Source organism: Notamacropus eugenii, chromosome 2, assembly GCF_028372415.1.
Source record: "Notamacropus eugenii isolate mMacEug1 chromosome 2, mMacEug1.pri_v2, whole genome shotgun sequence".
Taxonomy (NCBI): Eukaryota; Metazoa; Chordata; class Mammalia; order Diprotodontia; family Macropodidae; genus Notamacropus; species Notamacropus eugenii.
Genome location: NC_092873.1, coordinates 192,210,529 through 192,237,358, shown reverse-complemented (window position 1 = coordinate 192,237,358; position 26,830 = coordinate 192,210,529). Strand labels below are relative to the sequence as shown.

At 37.3% G+C, this 26,830-nt stretch overlaps 1 long non-coding RNA gene across 1 annotated transcript; it reads right to left on the bottom strand.

Annotated features, from left to right (window-relative positions):
- Window positions 1-23,758: 23,758 nt before the first annotated feature.
- On the bottom strand, window positions 23,759-25,125 carry LOC140526667 (uncharacterized). Its single transcript, XR_011974470.1, has 2 exons — window positions 25,014-25,125; window positions 23,759-24,303 (listed from the first exon to the last, which is right to left on the bottom strand). It is a non-coding gene; the product is annotated as an uncharacterized lncRNA (long non-coding RNA).
- Between the last annotated feature and the right edge of the window lie 1,705 nt (window positions 25,126-26,830).

Sequence of the window (26,830 nt, the reverse complement as noted above, 5' to 3'; positions counted from 1 at the left end):
GAGGCAAATAGGATTAAATGACTTGCCCAGGATCACATAGCTAGTAAGTATCTGAGGTCAGATTTGAATTCAGGAAGATGAGTCTTCCTGACTATAGACCCAGCACTCTTTCCACTGAGCCATCTAACTGCCCAAGAAAGGCCTCAGATGCTCACAAATCAGAGCCCAGGGTTACAACAGTTGGAGATGTCCTGTGGAGAAGCAGAGGAACCAATGCATACAAAATCAATATAACTTGTCCCAAGGTCATGGATGAAAATGTTAGTGTGGGATAATTACAATTTAGAATTTGGAGACCCATTTGTGTTTCTATATAGTTCCATAAAATTGCTCTTCCTCTTTAGACATCCTCCCTTTCAATTTTATCCTGAATGCTTTTCCAAGGACAGTAAATGGTTTTATCATTTTGTCATGTCATTTATGAAGGACTCAGCTATTCACTAGCTTTGTGGCCCTATGCAAGTCACTTAATCCTGTTTGCCTCAGTTTCCTCATCTGTAAAACAAGTTGGAGAAGGAAATGCCAAACCATTCTAGTATCTTTGCCAAGAAAACCCCAAAATGATGTCATGAAGAGTTGGACACAACTGAAATAACTGAGCAAAAGCAAAATGCTTAGGTCATACTGATTAAAAATCATACTGAAATATTGGATAGTTATTTTTTCCTTGTGGTTATAACTTTGGTAAAGTTTTATGCTTCATATGGTAGACATACAAGTTGCACAAATAATTATGGAGTAGGTGAGTATTTATAGAAATCTTCTTATGATAGGAGGGTTTGTAGCAGGAAACCCAAACTATTTTTTAATAATTCTTCAGAGGCATATAAGAATATACACTTGAATGGATGTATTAAAATGGTAGTTTTCGGAATAACCTAGATGTCTCAGGATTTTGACTCAGTCACTGGTAAGGAAGTCTTTTGTAAATAGTTAATATTGTTTCAGAAGATTGTGACAGGGATTGTAAAGATGACTAAAACAGGAAGATTCTAAGCTTAGGAAATCTATTTAGAAATACTTCTTTTGAAAATGATTTCACACTTCTAGATTATTAAATCATTCTTGTTAAAAATATGATCAAACCGAGATTCAGATAAATTAATAGAGGACAGATCCATGATGTGTTATTAAAGGAAATCAAAGTAAGCCAGCGTGCCTGGGTATAGCCCTCACTTTTCAAGGCTGGCATTTAGAAGAGCCATACCTTCCTCTCTCCCATAACACATCCCTTTCTCTGGTTGTCAGAGACAGAGTATGTACTAGATTTTAGCTGCCTTCTCCCATCACCCACGTGACTCCTTCTCTCACTGATGAGCTCCTCCCCAAACTTCCGTTCTGAGGAAGGTCTCAGAGCAGTCATTATTCATTCTTTGAGTTTTGCTACCATGCCCACAGTAAATACCTCCCCCACCTCCCCTGACCCCCATTCCCATTTTTCAGCTCTCATTTAAATGTTGTTCTCTCCCATTAGAATATATATTCCCTGAGGACAAAGAGGTTTTTTTTTTTAATTATTTTGCTTGTATTCATATTCCCAGTGCCTAGTACTATGCCTGCCTGGCGCATAGTAAATGCTTAACAAATGTCTGTTGACATGACTCAAGACCAGATGGACCTTCGCGCTAGCCTAATATCGCAGTTCTTTGAAATGCAAAGATGTTGTGGAAAGATTCTGGGATTTGGAATTAAAAATCTGAGTTTGAATCCTACCTCTGCAACTTACTCCTTTTGTGACACTGGACAAATCACAACCCCTCTCTGGATCCCAGGTTCCTCATCTGTAAAATAAGGAGGTTGAACTATATGGTCTTTGAGGTCCCTTCTAGTCCTAGAACTGTGACAAATTACTCCCTGTGTGATCTTAGACAAACTATGCACCCTCTCTAGGCCCTTGGTTCCTCATCCGTAAAATAAGGGGAATAGGTTAAATGACCTTAAGGTCCATTTTAGCTCTAAGTCTATGATCTTATATGATAGATAGATAGATAGATAGATAGATAGATAGATAGATAGATAGATAGACAGATAGACAGATAGACAGATGATAGATAGATAGATAGATGTATATATAAGGCTATGATCTTATAATTATGTCTTTTATAGTTAAAGAGATAGTTATAACTGTCCTTAATAGAGTTGATAATGGCATAATTATTTCTTGTAATAGAAATGTGACTATCAAGAGGTTTTACAAAGTGAAGGGAGATTTGGCTTAGGAGGTAGGCTTTCTTCTCCCATTAGGTACTGACATTTGTGGTATCGTACCCTTAACTGCCAGTGCTCTGCCCAAAGGAATGTAAATTTTGATCCTTGGAACTTTTTTTTTCTTAAGGACCGGGCTTTAAACCTAAATCACTCTGGCTCTCACTGATTGGTCAACAATAGGTCCCAGGTCAAGCCCCCACTTGATCATTGTTTGTACCTTGATTGGCTCAGAGTAAATGTAAAGAGCAATTATTTCTGTTTTGGCCAGAAAGCCTAAGGGTCTTCCCCTCCCAGATTGATTTATTTTTCTTTTTTTGACCAAGTAAAGAAACCATTCTCTGCCTCATTTCTTACCTACCCTTAATCATTGACTATGCTTTGCCTCAGTCAAACTGAGACCTGATAAAAACCTTAGCTTAAAAAGTCCAAGGTCTCCCACTGCATCCAGGGCCATCTCCAGTCATCCTGATCTCTATCTCACCACTAAACTCAGATGGCTCTAGAGGAGAAAGTGAGGCTGGTGACCTTGCACAGTACTCCCTCACTTAAATCCAATTCATTTGCATGTCATGGCATCACCTCCCTGACGTCATGGTCCTCCTCAAGAACAAAGGACCAACAACAATGACAGACACATTTAAGGAACACTTGAAACAGGAGTACAGAGTGAGATAAGAGAGAATTATTATAGTATTCTTAAAAACATTCAAATATTTTTAAAAATTTGCTGACTTCTTTCACAAGCAATTGGAAGCAATTAAAGTTCTTATTGTGTTATATATTTCTTCATAATTAGATATTTTAGAGTAAACTTTTCAAAAGATGGCAATTAAGAGATTTTCTAAACAGAAATGCAAAATTAAAAAGTGCTCACACAGAAAAGAAGCCCTTCCCGTTCTTGCTGAATACAAACCTATTTTACAGACTGGGGTTTTCAACATGATGATGTGTCATTTACAATTTAGTTGTGAGGGCTTGAACACCAAGAGTAATATTGATAATAATGATGATAACCTTTAAGGATTCCAAAAGACTCTTCACAATAATGCTGAGAAGTGGATATTACAAGCACTATTATTCCTATTTAAAAGATCAAGAAACTAGGTTTCTGAGAGGTTAAACAACTTGCCCAGGGGTCACATAGTTGGACATAATCTTCTGATTCTAAGACCAATGCTCTTCTTCACCATTTGTGAAAATATAATGGTTGACTGGCTTGTCCAAAAGTAGGCAACCATGAGTTATAGGAGCTATTGCCTGAACTGGAAGAACCGATGACCCAATGAACCTTAGAGAGAGAGGGAAAGAGAGGGAGATGCCTTCTAGCTAACTCTCATGCTTTACCTCTCCAGAATTCTATGAGAACATGGACTTAACTAGGTGAACTCACATCTTGACATGGGTTGCTTTTTTCTGCTTTGTGTTTCCTTGGACAATAAGAGAATTCTTTGGCCTGGCTTGCCAAAAGACACAGACTTTGAGGAAGACAGTACATAGCCAAGGTGAAATGTAAAATGCTTCATGCTAAAATGAGGTTTAAGTACAGCATCCCTACAGATATATTTAAAGTAGAATCCTGTATCCTTTAGCAGTATGTGTGTGTGTGTGTGTGTGAATTAAACATCTGTTCTATACCTCTATTTACATACCTCTCTTTGTACATTTCATACCTTTTTATTATCTTCTTTGGGAAAACAGAAATAAGCCAAAACCTAAGCCTCAAGCAATTTTTCTATAGGGTTTCAGGGCAGGTAAAGATCAGCTGTGACGCTGAAGAACCTAACATCCCTCATTAGAGGCAAGGCTTCTCAAGGACTGAACCTCATCTGAACTATGCATGCAGTTCCAGAACAGATGGACCCTTCCTTTAGCAGAAATAGAATGGACCCAGTGGCCCAGCCCTCAAGCCAAACAGCAGTTCTTTACCTAAGCACATCTCCATTCCCAAAGGTTAAATTAGAAAGTAGAAATGATACTTAAGAAAATGAAGCACCAAAAAGTAGCTGAATTAATTCAGGTACACATCAAGAAAATCTGTGCTGGAAGCTATACATTCTTGAAAACATTGAAAGATCATTTAGCAAGATATATTGGGAAAAGGGAGCTGCTAAAAGAATTGAAAAAAGTCACAGATGGCATTAATACCGCCAAAAGAAAGGATATCAGTAGGTACTAACTCATATACTTTAAATTCTCAATAGAATATTTATTCAGAGATCCCAGATGAAATTGAGGTGAGAACACACACATAAATGATTTTCTACTTTAAATGACATGGATGAATAAGTGAAGGAAAAGGCATTTATTAAGCACTCATTGTGGAAAATAAGGTGATCTTTTCTCATCTCTAAAAACATATTCAAATATTTTAAATATATATTCTACATAGACTATACTCATAGTCTAATAGAGGAGACAAAACATACAGGTTTTAGCTGCAAGTCAGATAGAAAGGTACCATTGCCTTAGGGTATAGTGGTAAAACAGATGTATCATTTTTAATGGCATTTCCATCGATAAAATCACATCAGTTTCTGATGTTAAATCATTCAATAATGCCAAAGATTTTGGTAGTGAGAACTTTATTTTCTGGGTCTTCTATAGCTATGACTGTAACAGCCACAGAAGTAGTTTGCCAAGCAGCACATCCTTGGGAGTGGTTTCTCAGAATGATGGCTGTGAGAGCTCACCTGAAAGTAGCACTGGTGATCAGGGATGGGGTGCTGCCACTCCTCAAGCTCTTGACTTTGCCTGTCCAATTAATGGCAGTTGGTCAACAGTTGGTATTGGTGATGGTGAGGAAGGGTAGACCCCTTTTCTACACTGATTCTCCTCTAATTGGTGGCCACTGGGCCCAGGCTGAAAATAAGGCTTATAGTGTGTGGGATCTCCTATTCCAAAAACTCTTGGGATCCAGATCTTAGTTTGTCACTTTCTGGATCTCAAGGGAATTGGTGGAAGTGATGATGGTCTGACTAACCTGGCATGAGCCGCCTCCTATCTCTCCCTCAAGGCGAAAGGTGAAGAGAATTAAAGACTGCACAGTGTTTTGTTGTTGATGTTGTTGTTATTTTTATTATAAAAACATATTTGGCTAGAAAGAAAAAAATGTAGCCTTAAAAGATTACTTGGAATAAAGGGAGGGGAGAAAGAAGGGGGAAGACACTGGCTACCATATTTCCTCACTGGAGTGTCCCACTATGGTGGCAAGGCCCTGGGATTATTACAGCTTTTGATTTCCAACAGCAAGTCTCAAATTCATGTGTTAGGATCATACAAGATTCCTTGACAGAGGCAGCTTCAGAGATTGCTGTTCAAAATCTCCATAATTATTAACCACAAGTGTGGCATGAAATAGAAAAAAAATGTGTGTTTAACTTAAGTTGTCCACCATTGCTATGGAAGGTCTTGAAAAGATCCAAGTGGAAAAGAAATTCTTCACTGATGATGATATTCTCCAGATGTTCTTGTTTGTACATGATATTATGCTAATTGGGAGCAGCTAGGTGGCACAGTGAATAGACTTCTGGGCCTGGAGTCAGAAAGACTCATGTTTCTGAGTTCAAATCTGACCTCAAACACTTACCAGCTAGGCAAGTCACTTAACCTAGTTTGCCTCATCGATAAAATGAGCTGAAGAAGGACATGGCAAACCACTCCAGTATCTTTGTTAAGAAAACCCCAAATATAGTCAGAGAAAGTCAGCCATGACTGAAAAACAACTGAACATCAACAATTACACTAATTGAATCAGGTCCCAGAATATCATGAAATTGTTATTTGAAAGACATTGACTGAAAAATCCACATATAAAATACAAAGTAGATGAAAAATTCATAATAAAAAAAGATGTATATTAAAAAATAAAATATATTGGAGCCTACTTATGCCTACCATGAATGAAGAATGAATAAATGAATGAATGAAAACCACCATCATTACTTCTATCAGTGGAAACAACCCCAGACCTTGGGCTCAAGAGTTTGGAGAATAGTAGCACCTCCCAGGCAACTAACCGAGTTTCTAAGTTAGCCCCATTCAACTATCATACAGGGGAATATCCCTGTGGCAAAGCGGCTTCCATATTTAACACCACCAGCACCAACCCACTGACCAACTACCATTGAAATACAGATAAGTCCAAGAGTCCTGTAAAGACAGGGTCCCCCAGACCCTGCTTTGAATGTACACCCACAGCCATCATCCAGGGAAATAATCCTTGTGGAGAAGCAAACTGGCAAATTTCTCTGCATGTTCTATAAGCTCCTACTTCAGCAGCCACAATTATTAGAGACTCAGAAAAACAAAGTTCTAGCTATCAAAGTCCTTTGCACCTTCTAATGGTTCACTATTAGAAATGGATATGGCTTTATCAGTGGAAAAGATGTTAGACACATTACCATATTCTGTACTCCAAGGACCATGGGAACTTTCCATCTGACTTGCTGCTGAAACCTCCTGTGTGGGTTTTTCTCCCCCATTAGAATGTAAGATCACTGAGAGTAGGGACTGTCTTGCTTTTCTGTATTTATCTTCAGCATTTAGTACAACGCTTTAGACATTATATTACATTACCATTCATTCATGTTGGCTACAAGTAGTCCATGCTATATTTCATTTTTAACATATTTTTTTATTACAGACTTCATGAATATCATCTAACATGAACGTTTCAATATGGCAATAAAGAACAGAAAAAAAGATTGTTTTTTAAAGAGCATATTAAATTTAACTCAATAGTACTAAAACTACCTAGTTTATCTGTGCCCCTTCTATTCTGCTGTCCTCTGTGTGTTTTGTTTAGTATTTTATCGATGGCCTGTTTTTTCTTTTCCTTTTTTCTGCATCATTATCACTACAAATTGCCTCATGGAGAATAGTGGATTAGAGTTGGTATCCTCCATGAAAATTCAATTCAATTAATAAGGGGGAAATATGAAACCATATATCACTGGAAACATGTTTGAAATTTGTTTGGATTTAGTCATGCATACTTGCACCTAATTCATAAATGCCCTGATTGGGTACCAGTTTGTTGTGTCTCCCTTGGTTGGCAGAGAATGGTTTTGTTGATTTTATCCTACATTTAGACTTAGGTCACATTAGTTGTTATTGAATACACAATTTATAAACTCTTAACCTAACTCCCTATTTCCAATAGTATTATGGTATCTCTAGGCTTCTACCTGTTTTGATTTGTCCATATGTTATACACTCAGTCCAAAATCTAACTCTTACACTTAGAAGTCTGGGTCTGTCAGTTTCATCTTTGTCTCCTGAGGGCCGAGAATAGTGCCTCAAACAGAGTAGGTACCTAGTAAATATTTGTTGAATTGACTTAAGTATCTTTCCCACTTTCTAAAGATGCTATGTGAGAAACTGCCTAGTGATAAGAACAGCAAGAATTGGTAATAACTATGTAATAACTGTTATTAAAATCAGTACTTTTTAAATAATCTTGTCAGGAGGATGGGAGAATGTAAGTTAGGATGTCTGTTTATACTGATGAATCAATAAGCATTTATTAAGCTCTTACTATGTGCCAGGCAATGTGCTAAGCCCTGGGAATCCAAACATAGCAAAAAAATAAACAGTGTCACACTCAAGGAACTTACCTTCTAAGAGAGAAGATACCACATAAAGGGAAACTGGAAAAGGGAATGAAGGAGTGAACAATGTTGACCTGGGAGCATTCCTTAGAAAGGAGATGCTAGGAGTAACTGATCCATCAGAGCAAGGGGTTACAGGGCAGAATGATCTTCCAAGGCAAGAAAGTTGCTGGATCATGGTGGAGAAAAAAGTCCAGAGAGTCAGGAACAGAGCTGAATGAAGGCACGAGCAAAAATCTCTGTTAACCTTTGCTTTCCCTATCTCTAGAGGCAGCAAGGTGGCTCAGTAGGTGGAACGCTAGACCTGGAGTCAGGGAGACTGGAGTTCAAAAATCTGAGTTTAGATGCTTAGCAGCTATGTGACCTTGGGTAAGTCACTTAAACTCTCTCTGCCTCAGTTGCTTTCACTATAAAATGAGAATAATAATAGCAATAAGCTTCCAAGTTTGCTATGAGGATCAAATAAGACAATAGTTGTGAAATTCTTAACACGTTGCCTGGCACACAGTAAGTGCTTACTAAATGCTTGTTTTCTTCTCTTCCTCCTTTACCCCCAGACATTCTGATTTGCAAAGAAGGAAAAAGGTTTGAACTATCAAAAGCACTCTTCTACTGGTATATTCACATTTATAAAATGTGAATTTTTAAGGATTGCACAGAGATTAGAGGTATCCTTGTAGGGGGGCTCAGGAGTCATAATTGGATAATTTTAGTCACTATAGTAGTTTTCCTTTTCATTTATTCAGGATTGATATACTAACTACTTTTAAAAGGATCTGAAGTATAAGTATAACACAAAACATTACAGTTAGGAGTAGGAACAGAATGGAGACCATCTATCTGAAGGAGAAAAGGATATAGATATTTCCAAAAGCAGCTTTCTATAAGTGGATACTTTATTTGGTTCTAAAATTAAGGCAAATAAGAAAATCCACTGGATTACAGTTTTCATTTTCTAAAAACAAAAGAAAATATGCAATCCTGACTGTAGGTGAAAAGTTTTTCTTTGAAAGAAACTCAAGGTAAAATTTATCTTGTGTGCCTTTGTATGAAGAAAGGTCAATATAGTTTTGGAAAAGACATAGAAATGCTGTTTAAACAGTTGATTCTTGCATCAAATCCTCTTATAAGATTAGGGGAATAATATTGAATCCTAACTCAGTGAAGGAATCTGCACACTGAAAGGAAGGAGATCATGTTTCTCTTGATATTATACATGTTCCTTGAGGGCAGGGATCATTTCATCTTTATCATGACATCCCAGGCACCTCCAACTGTGTCTTTCCAGTAAGAAGACATATAATAAATATTGACTGATTGATCAAATACTTTGCTTTTTGCAGTTTAGAGAATCTAGAGGAATGCATAGCCAATATGTCTATTAGACTGACCTTCTCAAATGTCAGGTGGCTAAAGAGGTCAGAGAAAGAGAAACCCAGGAGAGATTTGTCCAGGGGGAAGTGGGAGAAAGGTCATAGAGTTTCTCAGAATTCTATAGCCAGCTCAACAGTTGCTATTTGTTCAGAACAGCCTTTTAGAATTCTCTAGACAGCGAGGCACTTGCTGTTCTGCAGAGAACACAGGGGCTTTTGGGATGAGGTTAGAACAATTTCCTTAGCATAATGTTCCTTAATCTTTTTTGGTGTATGTGTGTGTGTGTGTGTGTGTGTGTGTTGAGGAAATGAATCCCTGGAGAGATTTACCTTAACCAAGGGGAATGATAAATCCTAAAATAGACTTCTGAAAACAAATTTGGTGACAATTGAACTGGAGAGACACAAGGGAGGGCATTGTAGTTCAGTGGGGCTCAGAGATGAGAAAAGTCAAGCAATCCATTTGATAATAATAGCATTATTTAGTGCTTTAAGGTTTGCAATGTGTAACTGCTACGTTAGACACAGCTAAATAAACATGTATGTAAATATTCACTATATGTGCACATATGTGTGTACATATCTACAAAAATACATACACACATGTGTATACATGCAAAATCTTGCTTTTTTTCTTACAACAACCCTATGAGATAAGTTCTATTATCATGTCCATTTAACAGGTGCTGAAACTGAGGCTGAGAGAAAGGTTGAGTGATTTGCTTCGCAAAAGGTCACATCTAATAAGTACTTACTGTTTGCCAGGAACTGTGCTAGGTGCTGGGGATACAAAGACAAAAATGCCATTAAGGAGTAAGAAGATTAAAACTCAAGTGAAGAAGAGTCCTAAAGAAAAGAAGCAATTAACAGAGGAACTCTAAGAGGAAGTCAAAGGACAATTATTATGAACACAACACAAGCTCTTGTAGTTCCTGGAGCAACTTGACTAAAAGCCATTGGCTAAAGGAAGCCTGACTAGAAATTAAAGCAGCTATTGGCTAAAAATGTTGGCTTAAGAGAACTGCAGGGAAAGGCTTCTTAACCATAGCACCTTTGGTACATGGCAGGATTGAGTCGCCGATAAGAGAGCCCTTCAGCTAAAGACCTAGGTGAAGACCTAAAGAAGCGGCTGACCAAGGACTTCTCAGAGAGGTTCATTGACCAAAGCGTGACTTCTCCCTCCCCATCACCTCCAGTAAATGAACTGTAAACACAGCATTCCCATTGGTTATTGTTTAGGGATACAGTGACCACACGTAACTGAAGTTAACCCTCCTGGAATTGGTGCTAATACCTGGTGGAGCACAGCACAGAACAAAACCTGGAAGAGAGAAATGAAGAACAACGCCTACTGAAAGCAGTGGAAATCAGAGAGAAAAGACTGAGATGGGATGCCTTAGGAGGATAACTGGCAGGGAATAGGTCCAGGAAAGGGACAATTTTATCAGGAGAAAACACTGGCAACTTTGCAGTATTGGAAGTGTGAGTTTCCCCTCCACATATACATGCACTCTGACCATACATGCTCCCTCTGTGGGCATCCCTTCACACAGCTGCTAGGGTCACAAGTGTTCTTCCTGAGTGGATGCCCCATGCATGATGCTTATGAAGGTCCAAGATTCAGATATGTGGGAGAAGGAACTAATGAATTCAAGGTTTTGTGCCTGTGAGGGAGAGTATACATGTTAGAGGTTATGTGTCATATTACTATTTTATTTATAATGTTATTTAATCAAAATGTCTGTTATGTATTAAGTGTGCCATCTGTCTAACTGGCTAAAAAAAGGAAAACAATTAATTCATGAGCTGTAGTTTGGAGAGAACTCAAGAGCTACAGTTTGGAGAGAATTCTGGTCTACAAAATAACTAGAATCTGGGATACGTAATGGATAAGCCATAGCAACTTTTCCAGGTGCTTAAATAATTATGTCAGAGTCAGATCTCCTGGGCAAGTTACATTGGCAAACCCTTGGCAGGTGCTGGATAATACTTATTGAATTCTCCCTGTTGTGTTAACAATCCTTGTCATAGGTTAAAGGAGGAGAAGGACAGGGTAAGTGCTTTAGATGTGAGGCATAAGGTAGGGAGGGCAAATTTATAATATATTCTGAAAGCTTCAAAGCAGTCCTGGTATTTTCACTCAGACAAAAGGCTTGTTCCCTTCAGCACGAGTATGGGCTATAGAAGTAGCCACAGATTAAGCCAATATTGTCATAAGCAAAGAGATTTTCATCTTCTCAAGGATTTTTACAAGTACTTGGTTTAGAGCCCACAATTCTAGGCTGTGTGTTAATTACAGGCAGAAAGTATTAGGAGAGTGTATGAAAAGTCAACAGACCTCAATGGAATAATCAATAATCATGACCCTATCTATTAATTTAATACGATTTACATTTTTTGATGGGCTCTTACTTCTATTACCCTGTTGTCATAAAGACCCTGTAAAGTAGGTTAGAACAGACATTAGGAATCCATTTTACATATGAGAAAACAGAGGCGCAAAGGAGTTAAATCATAGTGAGTCAAAGGTAAAGCCAGACCAAAAACCAGGTATTTTAACTGAGTTTAGTATTTCTTCCCCTACCATACTACCCAATTTTTGACTACAAAGAGAAACAGCTTTACTCATTTCGGAAAAGCATAGATCTAGAACTGAAAGAAGAACCCTCAGCAGCCACCTAGTTCAGCCCTTCATCTTACAGATGAGGAAACTGAGGCCCAGAGATGTTAACTAGTCTCACTGAGGAATAAACCACTAAAGGTGGGATTTGAATTCAGATCCTCTGATTCCAGAATCAGTGCTCTTTCTCTTGTGCCAAAATGTCCAGTGAACGATCGTAGTGTATGCATGGAATCTTTGCCTTAAAACTCTCTCCCAAGGTAACAGGAAAGAAAAGACCATGTACTAAAGATGAATAGAAAAGTAGCCTAAATGATAATAATAGTCCCTCACATTTCAAGAACCAATCAGTCGATAAACATTTACCTCCTTTGCACTAGGCACTGTGCTGAGTACTAGAGTTACAATGAAAGGCAAAAGATAGTTCCTGCCCTTGGTGAACTCACAGTCTAAAAGGGGAGGCAAGGAAGTTGGGAAAACACATGCAAACAACTGTACAAATAAGCTAAATGTGGACTAAATAGGAACTTTCAAAAGAGGGAGGGGACTAGTATTAGAAGGGATTAGGAAGGACTTCTTGTAAATGGTGGGATTTTAGTTGGGACTTGAAGGAAGCCAGCTTAAATCCCAGCTTGTACAGGAAGGCTTGCCCAATTCCTTTTAATAACACTTTAAGGTTTACAAAGAGATTTCCTTCAATTCCTTACATACAATTTCCTCCTATCAGAGAGATACTACTGGTTACACTTCCTTCGGCTGACAGGAGAAGTCTGGCTAAGAAGACTGAAGCAAGCTTCACCAACAATGCTGGGAGAAGAATTAATGACTGATATTGAGGGAATGCCAGGGTAATTGATGCTTGGGCTAAGCAACTATTTTTCAGAAATGATTCCCAAATCTCTTGAATCATTCCCTTTAGGGCTAAGCAACTATTTTTCAGAAATGATTCCCAAATCTCTTGAATCATTCCCTTTATCCCAGTTCCTATTGAATTTATAAAGAAAATAATACATTCATGTTCTTCCTCAAAAAATTTAAGATAAAAAAATTAGAATGTTTTGTAAAAAAAATCAAAATGTCCAATAAAATTGTAAAAAAATTGAGAGAACACTGTATTAGAAATCTGGAAACCTAGCTTTGTCATAGCTAACTCTGTGACCTGGGACTAGTCAATTTACCTCCACAGACCCAAGTGTTTCACCCAGAGTTCATCGCAGTAGATACTAAAAGTGCATGTTCCTTTAAGAACTAACCACTCTTTAACCGCTTCCTAATCCCACCTTGAATCACCTAATCATCACACTTGGCACATGTTATACTTCGAAAAGACTAGTAAATTTTACCTGTACCCCTTCAAATCTCAGGTTCTCTAAGAACTCTTGCCTGCTGAAAAGTATAATAAATCTTTACCTTGACCTCAAGAATACTTAAGTTGTCAAATTCATTCCAGGCCACCTGCCTCTAGCACTCTGGTCTTGGGGGTGGGGGAAAGGGGTCACACCTCCTCCCTTCTAACCCTCATCAATAGTAGGGGCTTAATAAAGTTTGTTGAGTTGAAATGAAACAAACAAAAAAAAGGACTAGGAATTTAAGTACAATTGACAAGACATTCATACCCTCTGACCCACAGACCCCACTGCCAGGCACATGCCCAAAGTTCAATATCAAAAAGAAATGTCCTATAAACACCAAATGTAGTAGCACTTTTTATAGTAGCAAAGAACTAGAAAGTGTTTGTTATTGATTAGAAAGTGGCTAAATGGATGATATTACATGAATGTAATGGAATATTATCATGGCATAAGAAACAAGTATAAAGAATCCAGAGAAGCATGTGAAGATACTTGAAATAATGAAAAGTAAGCAGAACCAGGAAAACAAATAATTAAAAGAATGGAAATGAAAAGAAAAAATGTCAGTAGTGGTCCAATGAAGTGCATTGGCTCTGGAGTAAAATTCTGCTTCTGATACTGACTACTACTATGAATTTGGGAAAGTCATTTTATCTGCTTGAGTTGATTTATCTGTAAAATGAGGGGCTTGGATTAGGTGTCCTCTGAAGTGTCTTCATCTCAGGACTAGGGGAACACTATACACAACTAGGAACTAGAACTAGGAAAACAATATGCATATTAACAACAATGCAAACAGAAAGAATATTGTATCATTTTAATGGCCAAACATGGCCTTGGAAAAAAGTTGAGGGAATGAACCTTTCTCTCTTCATTAGAGAGAAGGCAGCATGGGATAACGACAGATAAATGGACTGATGGATAGAGTGAATGAGTGAGCATTTATTAATGTCTACTATTTGCCAGGCAAAGGCAATTAGATGGCTCAGTGGATAGAGGGCTGGGCCTGGAATCAAGAAGACCTGAGTTCAAATCCAATATCAGACACTTACTAACTGTGTGACCCTGGACCAGTGACTTATCTCTGTTTGTCTTAATCCACTGAAGAAGGACATGGCAAACCACTCCAGTAATCTTGTCAGTTCTGGCATGCTCTGGTCCAGGCTACCAAGAGCCCAACAGACTGAACAACAATTTATTAAACTGTGCTAAGCCCTGGGAATACCAAAACAAGAGAACAAAACTATCTCCTATTGTAAAGGAATTTACATTCTCAGGGGGGAAGGGAAGATGGGAGGAGGACAGTAGCAAGAGGAAAAGGCAGCTGGTGTTAAGGGTGAATATAAAAATGAGTTAGCCAGGAGGGAAGTGGAAATAACTGTGGTTCTGGCATCAGAAGACTTGCATTCAAGTATGGTCTCTGACTACGATGCTTGTGTGACCTACCTGGGTGACACTGAAGTAGTCATATAATCTCTGGCTTCTGAGGCTCCTTCTAGCTATAGATCAATGAACTTTGGGTATAAAATATTGCATGTACTGCCAAGCACAGCCGATGTGTTGTTTTTGCTGAATTGCTTTTTTCCCCTTTCTTTTAAAAATTTTTATTACAAGGAATGGCTTGCTGGGTATGGAATGGGGAGAGTGGGAGAGAATATATTCAGAAAATAATGTATTATAAAAAGAAAAGCCACCAATTTTAAATAGTTTAAATGAAGGCTGAATATAAACAAAATGGAGACATTCTTCGTAACACTTTGCAAATAAATGCTGTTAACAAAATAACAATAAATTTTTAAAAAAGAAAATGAATGTTGTACTCATAGATGGCTGCATTAAATTGAGGGCAGTTAGGGCTTCACCCTACCACACTGGATAGAGTGCTGGCCTTGGAACTAGAAAGGGCTGAAATCCAATCTTCCTCTGACACTAGCTATGTGACCATGGACAAATCACTTACCTGTTCTGAGCCTCAGTTTCCCCTACTGTAAAGTGGGAGTAAGAATACTAGTAAGTTTCTTCAAGGGATTGTTATGAGACTCAAAAGAGATAATGTATTTAAAGCTTTTGAAAACTTAAAAATGTTCTACACATCATCTTACTCAAAGAGATTCCTATTTATGTATTTTAAATGCTGTTGTATTATAGCAATAAACCAGCTAAGGTTTCTATGGTCTTGTATGCTATAACTTTTCAATTTGCTTGCTTTGTCTCAATTTCTCTGACCATACCAAGTTATTCCTCTCTTTATTTTTTTTTAACATCTCTTCAGTTATTTTGATATGGTATTCCCTTATTTTCTTACCATTCCACTATACTGTGCACATCAAAATATTTTAATTGTTCCCTCAATGTATATACTGTATAACCTCTTTTACTATTTTCCAATTGATCAAAAGCTTTGCCCTTATGTAGCTCAATACCACAAGTGAAGATGTTTAATAAGAAATCATTTGAATACTGACCAGAAACTATTTACTACTTGCTTCTTTTAAATAAGTTGGCTAAAAAATTGTCAAGTTCCACAGATGATATTCAAATGCTAAATATTGTAACCGTGTGCTGTGTCATGAAAAATCAGTAATAATTCAACTCTGACAGCATAACAAAAGTACTTCTAATTCTTTTCTAATTGGTCATATCTGTACTGACAACTTTTAAATGCCTTTCAAGAACTATTTCTGATCACTTTCTAAATAAAACACCATTACTGGGGCACCTTATTTTAAGCACACTAAATTCCTTTAACAAGCACTTGCTGAATGTCTACTATGTACAGGAAACTGATTCATCGAAAATTACACAATAGATAAATTAGGAACTAGCTGCTTAATAAACAATACTTTACTGTATAAATATATTTGCAACTCAATTCTTTATGTGGTACAGTGGAAAGAACACTGAGTTTGGAGACAGGATTTTGTCCTTACTGCCTGTGTAACCTAATCTCTCTGAGCATCAGTTCTTCATCTGTAAAATGAGGGAGTTGGATTAAATTCAGGAGTGGGGAACCTGCAGCCCCAGGGCCACGTGTGGCCTTCTAGGTTCTTGGGTGCCGCCTTTTGACTGAGTCCAAGTTTTGGGGATTTGTTCTGTGAAGTTTGGATTCAGTCAAAGGGCAGAACTTGAGGGCCTAGAGGGCCATGTGTAACCTCGAGGCCTCAGGTTCCCCACCCCTGGATTAGATGATATCCTGAATCCTCTCCATTCTAAATCTATGTTTCTATGGTATTCTTTCCAAGGCAAATAACATAGACTCTTCATTTATATAAGTTGCTTTCAATCAAGTTAGTCATCAATAATAATGCCTTCCCTAACATGGAAATGTTTTGCATGACTGCACATATATAATCCATACCAAATCGCTTGTCTTCTCAAGAAAGGAGAAAGGGAGTGAAATTGGAATTTGAAATTTAAGTTTTTACATGTAATTGGAAAAAAATATATAAATTTTTTTAAAGTGACTTCCAGTTTGACAACTTCTCTAGGCTTCAGTTTCTTTTCTCTCTCTCTCTCTCTCTCTGTCTCTGTCTCTGTCTCTCTCTGTCTCTCTGTCTCTGTCTCTCTGTCTCTCTCTGTCTCTGTCTCTGTCTGTCTGTCCGTCCGTCCATCCGTCTGTCCGTCCATCCGTCTGTCTGTCTGTCTGTCTGTCTGTCTCTCTCTCTCTCTCTCTTAATTTTGAGACTGGATCTCCCTATTTCACCAAGCTAGAAGAGCAGCAGACACTCATGGATCCAATACTAGCACTGACTGGGATGGAATTTTTCACCTGACCCTAAAAAGGATGAGAATCCCTGCTTTAAGCATATTTGTGGGTTAGGAAAATTAGGAAGTTAAGATCCAAAGAGATTAAGGACCTTGTGCCAGGTACAAAGCCTTCTATATAAACAATTCCCAAATCAATTTCACCACAGAATGCTTTGGAGCTTGATATATATTGACAGACCACATAACTACATTCTGGTAGTATGGACTATTCCTAAATAAGGGGAGGGTTGAGAAAATTCAGGGGCAAAACAAAGAAAATGAAGCCAATTTCCACATAAAATTTGCTGCATATAATATTTGATAGATAGATAATTTCCACGTACAATATTTTATAGGAGAAAATATTGCTAGCATCAAAATTCCCTTATAGGACCCCCCATTATATGGAATACAATTAGAGAAATATGACTTTTTATTAGGCCTATGAGGCAATGCTATATAGAGAAATAGTGCTGTATTTGGAGGCAGGAAATCTAGGTTTTTTTCTTAGCTGTGATACTACCACTGTGGCTTTAGACAAGTCACTTAGTTTTCAACTGTAAATTGAAGAAGTTGGACTAGAAACTAGAAGACATATAACGTCTGACCTTCCTCTTCTAACTATAAGGTCTCCATGTCTTTTTCCTCTAGGTAGAAAAGGCTTGCACGCAAGTATCTTTAATCTTGGCACATAAATTTGACTTTACAAGATTGGCTCTACTGGACTCACACAACCTGGTGGACCTAGGAATCTTATCTTTTACACTTTGGGGGGGAAATGTAAAAATGTTGTTCAATAAAATTTTCCATTCTAAATTTCAAAATGAACAGTTTGAAAATAAACATTGAAGTGAACATTAACTCAATCTGTTTAATTGCCTTCTTGCTTCTATAGCTCAACTTTGATATCTTTCTTTTTTCCAAGGCTGGACTCTTCCATTTTCAGACAATTCCAAAATTTTGAAGGGAGGGAGAAAAATTGGGAACTCAAAATCTTATGAAGATGAATCCTAAAAATGACCTTTCCATATAACTGGAAAAAATAAAGTGCTATAAAAAAAGGAACTACTGCAATTCTGTCCTTTCTTTTCTCCAATCAATCACTATTATCCTTGCCCGTTGTCCATTTCTACATAGTGATAGCTATTCTTGCTTTCCAGTTTAAAGACATAAATACTAACTGAGGAAAAGGAAATCCTATGAAACTGACACGTGAAAATTCTAGAAGTTCCTGAAGTTGTTTTTTTTTTCTGGAAAAATTTTATAAGAAGAGAGTTCTGTGGAGGAAAGGTACAAAATTGTCACTGGTTCTGAGATGGGTATCATCCTAAGTGCAAAGCCAAAACGGAAGGAATGAGATAGAAAAAGAAAAGAAATTCCATAGGATCACCTATCTTTGTGTATCAATGGCACTGTATCAAGATTTACTATGCCAATCAACTGGGGAATAGCTGAACAAGTTATGGTATATAAATATAATGAAATACTATTGTACAGTAAGAAATGATGAGCAAGAAGATTTCCAAAAAACCTAGAAAGACTTATATGAAATGACAAAAAGTGAGATAAGCAGAACCAGGAAAACATTGTACACAGTAACAGCAACGTTGTGTGATGGTCATTGATTTAGTTCTTCTCAGTAATACAACGATCCAAGATAATTACAAAAGACCCATGATGGAAAATACTATCCACATCCAGATAAAGAACTGATGGACTCTAAATGCAGATTTGAAGCACACTGTTTTCACTTACTTTATTTTTTTGTGTTTTTCTTCCTTTTAGTCTGTTTCTTACTTCATAGCTGTGACCAATATGGAAGTATGTTTTACATAATCACATATATATATATAACCTATATCAAATTGTTTACCATTTTAGGAAGAAGGAAGGGAGAAAAATTGGGAACTCAAAATCTTATAAAAATGAATCTAAAAATTGTCTTTCTATATAATTGGAAAAAATAAAATGCTATAAAAAAAGAATTACTGTAAATGCATCTGCTTTTAAATGATGTAACAATACTTTCTGCCTTCCTACCCAACTCTTGTGACAGTAAAAGCAAGATTTGTCTAGGTTGGAGGCTGTCTGATATTTTGTGTCCCGGTATAATCTTTCTTCCTTCTCTTTTCCATCTTTTTGAAAAAAATCTCTTCGTTTATTTTATGTTATGAAGTACTATAGCTAATCAAAAGGAATAAAATCTTTATATGTTAAGGTTTGTTTTGTTTTAGAAGCCTCTTGGTTTCTTAGTCACTTAAGATTTTATTGGCAAATATAGCCCTGACACACACACACACACACACACACACACACACACACACACACACACACACACACACACACACACACACACACACACACACACACCTCCCAGGGAAGGAAATACTACTGTATTCCTAGCTCAACACCAATGAGTATAAAGAAGAAAGGTTGTTTGGGGAAAAGGCAGGGCGAAAATAAGTATGCCGCCTCTTTCCCTAGAGAAGGGGGAAACACAATTTTGGAAAGTTCTACCTTGCTAATTTGCTAATATGACCGTCTCTAGACTAGTGTTTTGTCTGGAGACCCTTTGGAATCCATTTTTCTTTGTACTGGGGGCAACATCCCACTCTTCAATCGATTTTTGGTTTCAGTTAAATTCCAAACCAAATCCTATTGTTCAGACCAAGAGGGAGAAATCTTTCTCCTCTTCTCCTCTCTCCAGCCCAAACACACACAAGAGAGCATTACAAGGTAAGAAGTAAATATAGAAGGACGCTACTGTACACAAAAGATATTTTAATTGAATATTTGTGGCTTCCTCTTTTCTAAATAGCCAAAAAACAAAAACAAAAACCCAAAGCACCAACAACAAAAACTTCACTTCGAATATGCTACTTTCTAAGTGTTTCTATATATATATAAATTTGCTTTGATTTGTGGTTTGACACTTCCCTTCAATCCCATTGAATAGAAACTTTTAAATGTGCAACCCTGTTACTCAGCGCGCCTCTGTTGTCAAAGAGAAAAAACCCCTCACATCTCTTGGCTGCCTTTGGCTTTCCCAGTCCCCCGAGACCTAGGCAACGAAATGAGCACGGGGGTGGGGTTGTGGGTGGGGGGAGGGCAGGGAAATCAGGGTGACCATACTTTTGGCATGAGCCCAGGTTTCCAATTTTCTAAGTTCTTCGGCCAGTTTCATTCTCCTCTCCATTGTGTCATGCTAGTTGAAAGACCCAGGAAAAAAGGGGGGCCATGGGAACACAAAGAAACAAAAGAACACCCACCATGGGGTGAACAGACAGGAAGCTTTGCTAATAGATTTCAAAAGTGTAAAATCCTGGACCAATCCTGTGTCTTCAAAGATTTACTAGATAGAAGCAGAACTCTGATGCCTATTAAAGAGTAAATTAGCATAGTTGGGGGGGAGGGGAGAAGTTTAAGGAGGAAGAAAATGCCGGTATTCAAGGGATAGTGAAATAAATGTTCATCCTTAACAAGGCCATATCTAGTTCTATACTGTAGTTGTTTGTCCATTTGCTTAAGTAACACTTTTATTGTCTTTTAATTTTTTAGAAATTTACTTCTGCATAAACACATAGCTTCACTAATTTGTACATCTTGAAGTTTCTTTGGCACCAGACTCTATGGTCTCAGGAATACTGAAAACTATTGCTTGGCTGAACCCCATGGCTTTGTCTGCTATAAAATTCTGCCTTCCTGTCAAGCATTGGGAAAGTAAAGCACAAAAAATCTTGCTTGAAATCAGAATTATCCTAAAGCTGTAACAGAATTATAATCTTAGAGCTGGAAGAGGAAGTTGCAGCCTAGGAAGGGTTCTTGACCTGATAGTAAAGTAAGTTCTTAAGAGTAAGGATAGTTTCTTGATAGTAAGGATAAATTTTTAATAAATGCTTATTGGCTCACTAATTTGCCCAATACAGGTAGTATCAGAGGTAACCTTTGAACCTTTTCCCTCTGATTTGAGAGCCTGTACCACGCTACCTGACTAATACTTGGTATACAGAAAGGCATTTCCACTTCACTTCCCCTTTCACTTCTGTGTGGGCACCACTACCTTGTGAGTGCGTTTAGTATGGAATAGTCTGGATTCATTGACTTTTCTTTTAAAGGTTGTAATGACAGATTCATTTAATGGATATAGGTGACCATATGTAAAAATTCCAGGAGTCTTCAGATTGCATTGAAGTTTTAACAGATTGGCTACAAACCAAAATTGTTCATTTAGTCAGGATTTACTGGCTTTTTTTTGTGGGGGGCGGTATATGGAAGCTGACTTGACAGTTAAAAATAATAAACAATTAGGAGACATAGTATGGTATGGTGGTTAGAGTAGGGGTCTTGGAGTAAGACAGATCTTGGAGTAAGACTAAGGCAGGGTTCTAATCCTGCCTCAGACACTGTATCATTTAATTTTTTTGAGCCTCAGTTGACTGGCTTATAAAATAAGGGGTTTGGACTTGACCTCCAAGGTCTCTTCCTACTTCAAAGCAATGACCCTATAACTTATCAGATTTGTCTGGTGTAGAGAGCTAGTAAAGCTTCCTACCCTACTTTTTATGGGAAACCTTAAAGCAGATAACTAGAGGAATTGACTAACGCTACAGAAATAGATAAGACATCCATTCTGGACAGTTTGCTAAATCTTTGTGAAGCATTACAATGTTGCATTGGGAGTCAGAAGACTTGGGTTTGAATCCTGGCACAGATAACTAGTTACATGATTTTGAGTAAGTCACTTTTCCTCATCTGCAAAATAAGGATAATAATAGCATCTACGTCAGAGGGCTGTTATAAGGATAATATATGTAAAGTGCTTTGCGATCTTTAAAGAATTATACATAGTTATTATTATTGGAAGTCATTTGCTACATTGAGAAAAAATATTTGGAAAAGATAACTAAATTCCATTATTACACTATTATTGAGGGGCGGGGGTAGGGTCTTACATTTTAGTGCTTATTATATTATATGTTTATAGAAATCAATCTATTTCCGGGGCGATGATTTCATGTAAGGCACATATAATCCATATCATAAGTGATTTTCTCTCATGACAGAGTTCTCCTACATAGTATTAAACCTAGCTTCTGAGTTTTTGCCCTAGAACAGTGTCTTGATTAGAATATTTTATTGTGAAGCTGCTACCTTTTGTATGCCTGAATTCTTCATATTTCTTCACTTGAATTATTTGTGCCCTGGAACAAAAATAATTATAGTTTAGGTTGATAGATTTAAAGCACTTTTCTCATAAAAACTCCATAAGCTAGTGTATGTATTGTTATCCTCATTTTATAGATGAGGAAACTGAGTCTGAAAGAAGCTAATTGACTCCCTTACAGCCATATAGCTAGCAAGTGTCCAAGAACCAGCTAGGTGGTACAGTGGATAGAGCACCAGTGCAGGAGTCAGGAGGACCTGAGTTCAAATCTTACCTCAGACATTTGACACTTACTAGCTGTGTGACCTTGGGCAAGTCACTTAACCCCAATTGTCTCATCCTGGGTCATCTCCAGTCATCCTGATGAATATCTGGTCACTGGATTCAGATGGCTCTGGAGCAGAAGTGAGGCTGGTGACCTGCACAGCCCTCCCTCACTCAAAACAAAGTCAAGTGCGAGTCATGTCATTATTTCTCTGATGGTATGGTCTTCTTTGGCAATGAAAGATGAACACACAGGTTCAAGAACCTGGGTCCTTTGATACCACGTCCAGTATTACTCCATTACATTGCCTTTCTCATCTTCGTTCACTTGGTCCCCATGGTGGAAATTATTCCCCTTCCACCCATCTCTATCAATTGAAATTCTTCCCTACCTACATGGCCTAACTCAAGTGCCATGTGCTCCTTGAAATCTTGCCTACACACTGAAAGATGCATCTTCCTCCTGAATTGGAGCATTTTGTGTAGCCCTTCTGCTTACCCTTATCTTACCCTCCTTGTGTCCTAGTTATTTGTATACACTTTGTATACATTTTGTATACATTTTCACCTCATTAGATTGCACATTCCTTGAGAATACAGTTTTTGTTGTATGTATCAATATAGCCCTTGCACATAGTAGGCAATGACTTTAATACATGCAAACACAATGGAACATCTTTCCAAGTACAAAACATAACCTCAGGCACCTGAATTCAACCTTGTAAATACATTTAAAAATTTTACCAGCTCAAGCAATTTTTAAACAACACTACTCCATGAAGTAGTAAAATGAATGAATTGATCTTTTCTTCTCCATATAAACTATTACTCACCCTGGGTTACTAGGATATTTCCATAGCTGCCTTTCAACACAACATTTTACAGTAACTATGGCTTGAAATTCTGTTACTTCATTTAGTTGCTGGACATCCTCATAAAACATATTACTCTTAAGGTGGGCAAAATCTCAAAGAATCTCAAGACATTTTTGGTGGTTCTGCAAAAGTATTGGAAAGTATGTTCTTATTTGGCACATGGGAAATGTATCAATTTTTGAAAAAAGAATGAATAGTTTTAACCATTAAACCTTGTAGACGGGAACTAACAATATATGAGTATGTATGCGTGTATAGTGCGTGCTCTGTAAGAGATTGTTGATTGATTGATCTAATTTTCTCTTCTGTAAAATGGAAGTAATTTTGTAGTTATTTTTGGCAGTTCTTAAGCCCCTACTATGTGCAAGGTGTTTGCAATAAAAAGATGAAAATGCAACCTTACTTGCCTTGAAGGATCTTACAAACTGAAGTGCTCAGGAGATGACTTGCCTGAACTCACCCAGGAAATAATACAATAAGATGTCCTAATTCCCAATTCCCTCTTGTGTATTATGTCTAATGCAAGTACGGCTGAAAAGGAATAAAAGTAAATGCAGTCTTTTTAATTATCAGAGTATTTAGTTTCAAGTACTCCATTTTAACATATCTGGTAGATCTTAAATTGTGAGCTGTTAAAGGAAAGGAAACTTTTTTTTTCAATTTTTTAACATTTCTATTTAAAGTTTTGAATTCCAAATTCTCTCTCTCCCTCCTCTTCCTCCCTTTCCCCTTCTCTGAGATGGTAAGCAATCAGACATAAATTATACATATGCAGTTACATAAAACATTTCCATATTGATCAATTTGTACCAAATGACTTGAATAAAAGGAAAAAATGAAGGAAAATGAAAAATAACATGCTTCAATCTGTATTCAATAAATATAAATTCTTTCTCTGGAGGCAAATAGTATGCTTCATCAATGCGTCCTTTGGGATTGTCTTGGATCATTGTATTGGTGAGAATAGCTAGGTTCTTCACAGTTCTTCATCGAATAATATTGCTGCTACTGTGTACAGTGTTCTCCTGGTTCTGTCCATTTCACTATGCATTGGTTCATGTAAGTCTTTGCAGGTTTTTTCTGAAATCATCCTGTTTGTCATGTTAAGAAGACATGATATTAATAAGATATCAATATTCCATTACAATCATGTACCATAGTTTGTGTAGCCATTTCCCAATTGATGGGCATCCTTTGATTCCCAATCCTTAGCCGCCACAAAAAGAGCTGCTATAAATATTTTTGTACAAGTAGGTCCTTTCCCCCCTCTTTTTTAAATGTTTTTGGGTTAAAGACCTAGCAGTGATATTGCTGGAGAAAAGAAACATTTTAAAATCTAATCTGTATGCCACATCTAGCATAATGCATCATGTCAATATATATCTAATAAAGGGTTTTGATGATGACGACGTCTTACCTTGCAACATTTATAACATACTGGGTGCCATACTAGCAAAGCATTTGACACACAGAGAGAAAAACATTCCATACAGAAATTTTTAGTCATTGACTTATTAGAGTGTTAATTAATAAAATTACCTTAGATTCATAGATGGTACTTTGAAGTCTTTAAAAATCAGTAATGGCTAAATTAGGAAGTAGGAATGGTACTTTAGAAGATGAAGTTAGGAAGGTTAACTGGACCTGTCCAAATCATCAAAATCCATATTGGAGGCTGCACAACTTTGAGGGCCTTGAGGGATCATTTAGTAAGTTTTATTAGGGAGGGGAAGATGCCAAAAAGAATGGACAGAATTACCACCTCAAAAAAGTGATCAAGAGGGCATCGGGAACTACTCACCCATATTCCTACTTTATCTTCTTCATAACACAGTTATGAGAATGAGCAACATTTTTGTCCAGGGTAAAACTAGATGAAAATATGAGACAGAAATCCAGTCTTTCATGATTTTCTATAGCATAATGAATGAATAAATGAATTCACATAAATGAATAAAGGAACTTATTGAGAATTTACTAGTTAAGTCAACAATTACTTATTTTTAAATCATATTTTGTTTCCCCCAATTATATATAAAAACAATTAAAATGGCTTTTTAAAAGTTTTGACATTCTAAATTCTGTCCCTCCCTCCCTTCTTCTCTCCCTGAGATGGTAAGCAATCTGATACAGGTTATACATGTGCAATCACATAAAACCTATTTCCATATTAGTCATTTTGTGAAAAGGAAGAAAGGAAGGAAGGAACAAAAGAAAGAAGGAAAGAGAAAAACGGTATGTTTTAGCCTATATTCAGACACCATCAGTTATTTCTCTGGAGGCAAATAGCATTTTTTATCTTGGGTCTTTTGGAGTTGTCTTGGATCATTGTATTGCTGAAAATAGTCATCCACAATTTCAATAATCATTTATTAAACACCTGCTATGTGCATGGCATTCTACTAAGGGCTGAGGATACAAAGAAAGGCAAAAGACAGTCTTTGTTCTCAAGAAGATCATAATCTAATTCAAGAGAAAACACGCAAATAACTATACAAAATAGAGGCAGTTGGTAGCTCTGTGGATAGAGCTCTGGGCCTGGAGTCAGGAAGACCTGAGTTCAAATCCAGCCTCAGATACTTCCTAGCTGTGTGACTCTGGGCAAATCACTTATTCTCTGATTGCCAGACAAAACAGATTCATTGGAAAAGGAAATTGCAAACCACTCCAGTGTCTTTGCCAAGAAAACCCTAAATGGAATCAGGAAAGGTCAGACGAGATTGGACAACATGTATAAAACAAGGTATGTAAAGGATAAATTGAAGACAACCCCAAAGGGAAGGCACTAGCATTAAGGAGGATCTGGAAAGACTTCTTGCGTAAGGTTAGATTTGAGCTTAGACCTGAAGGAAGTCAGAATACTGAGAAAAGAAGGGATACAATTCTGGATAGTAAAAATGAGTGGAGTCTAGAGATGAGAGGAAGGCTTGCGAAAGAAGTAAATTAGGAAGGAAGCCAGTGTTATTGGATATCAGAGTACATGGGAGTAAGGTAGACTGGAAAGAGAGGAAAGGACCAGGTTCTGAAGGACTTTCAAAGCCAAGCAGAATTTTTTATTTGATCCTGGAGATAATAGGGAGCCCACTAAATTTATCAAATGGGATGGTGACATGGTCAGACCTGTGCTCAAAGAATTGTGCTAAGGAGTAGCAATACAAATAGAAAACACAGTACCTCCTCTCAAAGAATTCAACATTCTACCTGGGTTTGACAACACACAAAGGAGGCTTTAACTGCAAGTCAATGGAAAGGTCCTATTGTTCCTAAGAAACAGCAGTAAAGAAGATGATAATGCATCATCTTTAATGACATTTCTCCACTAATAAAATAATCCAGAGTTCCTTCAGTATTTGATCCACTCATCTGAACCACCTAAAACACTCAAGAAGAATCCAAATACTTTTGAGGAAGGCAGTAAATAGGATTTTTAAGGTGTTAAAGGAAATAAGACAGAATGCCCTCTTGATGGCAGCTTGTCAATAGGTACTTTGGATGGCATATTCAGTGTGGTATGAAACAAAATGTTGACTTAACAGTCAAAGGACTGGAATCTGACTTATTACCTAGGTAACCTTTGGAAAAGGACTTAAAATCTCTGAGACTCAGTTTCCTCATCTG